Source organism: Octopus bimaculoides, chromosome 8 (assembly GCF_046866305.1).
Source record: "Octopus bimaculoides isolate indiv1 chromosome 8, ASM4686630v1, whole genome shotgun sequence".
In the NCBI taxonomy this organism is placed as follows: domain Eukaryota; kingdom Metazoa; phylum Mollusca; class Cephalopoda; order Octopoda; family Octopodidae; genus Octopus; species Octopus bimaculoides.
The window spans coordinates 3,074,190-3,078,637 of NC_142935.1; the positions used below are offsets into that span (position 1 = coordinate 3,074,190).

Below are 4,448 nucleotides of genomic sequence, written 5' to 3' on the forward strand. Positions count from 1 at the left end.
TATGAGTTTTGTCATGGGCTGGTAGGACGTGTTCTCTCTCTCTCACACACACACACACTATCTCTTCTCACACATACACATACATTCAACATACACACACATATGCACACCTATGTAAAACTGAAAATATTAATACTATCAGATAACTGAAAATGCATTTTCTAGTGAGACTAATAAGTTATCATTATCTAATACTTGTGGTATTTTCTTGGTTATTATTCCAAGAATCTATTATTATTCCAAGAATCTATTATTATTCCAAGAATCTATTATTATTCCAAGAATCTATTATTATTCCAAGAATCTATATGCCATTATGATTATATAATGAAACAAAACGCTCTAAATATTATGAATTCTAATTATTGAAGATAGCATTTATATTTTTTCTTCTTTATTTCTTCAAACTAAATATGATCATATTTCTTGAAAGTTTCTCTGCAGAAGAAAAAGTAAGGCAAAAATATAGAATCTCTTTCATCTGTAGTTTTGATGAAAAGAAATTAATAGGAAAAAAAAAAAATTATTTAAAATTATGTTTGAAATCATTTCCGTTTTGTTTGTACAAACATTTTCTTACAATGTCATAACTATTACGAAGAAAATATTTCTCTTCTTCCTAATGTTTAGCAATATTTCTTTCAATTTTGTTTTTCTTGAAACTAAGATGAGTAAACTTCAGAAAAATATAAGATAGAAATAAATAAATATCTGCTACAAATCTCTGCATTTTGCCAGGAAGATGTCTGGAATTACCGAAATATTTTTTTGCCTGATTTAGTTTTATAATTATTAGAAATTGGTTTTGGTTCCATGGTGCAAATACTTAATGGAATAATTGTTAGAGATTTTGTCTCCCAGGAGAGTTGTTATTAGTTTAATAAACACTAAGAATGGTAAGGGGTTTTCATGAATTTCTGTACTGAAATGTCCTCCCTGTTGAAGGGCTACTAGCTACGGCAGTGCATATTCTAAAATTAGAACAACAGAGAGGAAATTAGCATGGCCCCTGTGCAACAATGACATGAAAATTTATGAAGCATTCCATATTTACTTTGCTCGCGGGGCTCCAGCATGGCCACAGCCATTCGGCTGAATCATTTTAAAAAATAGAAGAATAAAAGAATGCATGAATGTCTCAGAATCCCCTAAATTCTGGAAACGCTATTTATTCTCTCTTTATATAATAATATAAATATGCATTCTAGTCGTCATTGGTGAAATTTTTGGAAAGGTCGAATCCCCAAGCCGTGCCATGACTTCAGCAAGATTTGAAACTGGCATGTTGCTGACTGTGTTATAGAGACCTTGGTGACTCCTTGACCTTCTGGAAATAGCAACCAAATTTCCCTCAAATCAAACCTGAAGAAACTAAAGAAAAGGAAAGATATATTAGATACTGTAGTTTGTGTGTGTGTGTATGTTTGTGTGTGTGTGTGTGTGTTGCTTTGCTTTGTATTAACTATATCTAATTTACTTTCCCAGATCATAGAATTATTTTATTTACCGTCAAATTTCTATACTTCTTTATCTGGCATCAGTGATATTTCTGGTGACCTCAATGGCTAACTATCCACATTTACTTATTCACACTTTGTTTTTAGAAACTTATTTCTTCAATTGTTCACTGAACTCACGTTAAGAGTACATCTAAGCCTTCAGGTGTTGATGCTACATTTTCAGTTCTTGTTTGATCTCTATGTGTGTGTGGGTCACCTTATGAAAAGTTATGTTAGCATAAATTTTTGGATATATCTAATATCACAATCGATTCAGTATGAACCAATTTGTTTACTATAACATTGATTATATCCAAAGATAATTACGTAATGGAACAATGTGTTGACATTCTATATAATGTAATCCTGTACCAAAGATGCTTTATTCTTCATTCTAGTGAATGTTTTTTTTACATACTCTGGAATTGTTTTGAAATTCTTTGAAGTGAACTTTGGGTTTACTAATCTGACTTTGAGGATGACCAGACATGTTAATTCCTTTTGAACTTAAACGATTCTAAGGGATCAATATCGTCAACCAAGTTTGGATAGCTACAGACTGCTTACAAGATGTCTGCCTTCACTTTTGAATCACTGTCACTGTGCATTATGTACATGTATATTTGTGTGTGTGTGCGTGTGTGATTGTGTATATATATATGTATCTGTGTGTGAAAAACTAGAGGTAGTCGATAGCTTCCGCTATCTGGGCGACCAAGTTAGTAGTGGGGGTGGGTGCGCTGAAAGTGTAGCTGCTAGAATAAGAATAGCCTGGGCAAAGTTTAGAGAGCTCTTACCCCTGCTGGCGACAAAGGGACTCTCACTCAGAGTAAAAGGCAGACTGTATGACGCATGCGTACGAACAACCATGCTACATGGCAGTGAAACATGGGCTGTAACTGCTGAGGACATACGTAAGCTCGCAAGGAATGAAGCCAGTATGCTCCGTTGGATGTGTAATGTCAATGTGAATACCCGTCAGAGTGTAAGTATCTTGAGAGAAAAGCTGAACATTAGAAGCATCAGTTGTGGCGTGCAAGAGAGACGATTGCGCTGGTATGGACATGTGGTGAGAATGGAGGAGGATAGCTGCGTGAAAAAGTGCCACACCCTAACAGTTGAGGGAACCCGTGGAAGAGGTAGGCCCAGGAAGACCTGGGCTGAGGTGGTGAGGCAAGACCTTCGTACATTGGGCCTCACCGAGGCGATGACTACGGACCGAGACCTTTGGAAATGGGCTGTGCGTGAGAAGACCCGGCAAGCCAAGTAAGATCGTTGCCAGTGCCCCTGGACTGGTTCTTGTGCGGGTGGCACATGAGATGCACCATTTTGAGCGTGGCCGTTGCCAGTACCGCCTGACTGGCTCCTGTAGGATTTTCGAGCGAGATCGTTGCCAGTGCCCCTGGACTGGCTTGTGCGGGTGGCACATAAAAGACACCATTTCGAGCGTGGCCGTTTTCGTGCGGGTGACACGTAAAAGCACCCACTACACTCTCTGAGTGGTTGGCGTTAGGAAGGGCATCCAGCTGTAGAAACTCTGCCAAATCAGACTGGAGCCTGGTGTTGCCATCCGGTTTCACCAGTCCTCAGTCAAATCGTCCAACCCATGCTAGCATGGAAAGCGGACGTTAAACGATGATGATGATATATATATATATACACACACCCATATAATATACACACCCATATACATATACACACATACATATGCACATATATACGCATGTATATATATATATATATATATATGGTTTTATCCATTTTCTCATGTGTATCTATTTCAGTCATTTGAATGCGGCCATGCTGGTGCACCACTTTTAGTCGAGCAAATCGGCCCCAGGACTTATTCTTTGTAAGTCCAGTACTTATTCTACCAGTCTCTTTTGCTGAACCACTAAGTTATGGGGACGTAAACACACCAACATCAAGTGATGTTTTGGGGGACAAACGCAGACACACAAACATACACACACATACATACATATATATATATGTGTATATACATATATATATATATATATATATATATATATATATATATATATATATATGTATATGTGTATACGGTTGCACACACACACACACACACACACACACACACACACACACACACAATGGGCTTCTGAACAGTTTCCATCTACACCATGCTATTCCCAAGGAATTTGTTAACCTGAAGCTATAGCAGAGATCATTTCCTGAAGGTGCCATAGTGTGAGGTCAAATCTTATACTATGTAGCATGAAATGAATTTCTTAATCTCAGAATTAAGTCAGATCCTATCTATAGAATATTTCAATCAGTTCTCTACCAATGTCACCATTCCATTTCCTTCAAATGGTAACGTCTATGTTTTATTCCATTGAATAAATTTTTAATTCAAAATAAATTCCTGTTCATACAGAATAATGTACATGCACAAACATACATTTGTATTTTGTCTGTGAGTCTATACATATGTGTATGTGTATGTGTGTATACATATATATGCCTGTATATGTATGTACGAACGCACACACACACACACACATATGCATGCACATATGCTCACACATACACGCACTAAACAAGAGATCTCTCGGTAATGATTCTAATTAAATAACTGTAACAAATGTAAATACTAATTTTATTCTCGTTTGTTCACCGTAAGCACCAGAATCTAATTGGTAATGGTGTTACATCCTGTAGAAAGCGGTATTGACACCTAAACCTAGAGATGCCACAGGACTTTTCTTTACTCAGGTACTTAAGTGCAATTTTGTTTGTATTATTGGCACTTCCTTCCTGGAATGCTATAAACCCCAATAACCAAAGATCAGCTGAGCTGAAATTCTAGAATAACGAGCAACACATTTTATAAGAGCTACACAATTCTATTTAGCTGTAATATTTGTTAGACCTAATGCTGATGAGAGAGGGTTCAAATCTGGTCTGGTTACCTCTTTTTATTTA

The 4,448-nt window shown here is 36.8% G+C and overlaps 1 non-coding gene across 1 annotated transcript; it reads left to right on the plus strand.

The window, feature by feature from the left end:
* Positions 1-947: 947 nt before the first annotated feature.
* Positions 948-1,054, plus strand: LOC128248629 (U6 spliceosomal RNA). Its single transcript, XR_008264806.2, has one exon. It is a non-coding gene; the product is annotated as a U6 spliceosomal RNA (small nuclear RNA).
* Positions 1,055-4,448: the final 3,394 nt, after the last annotated feature.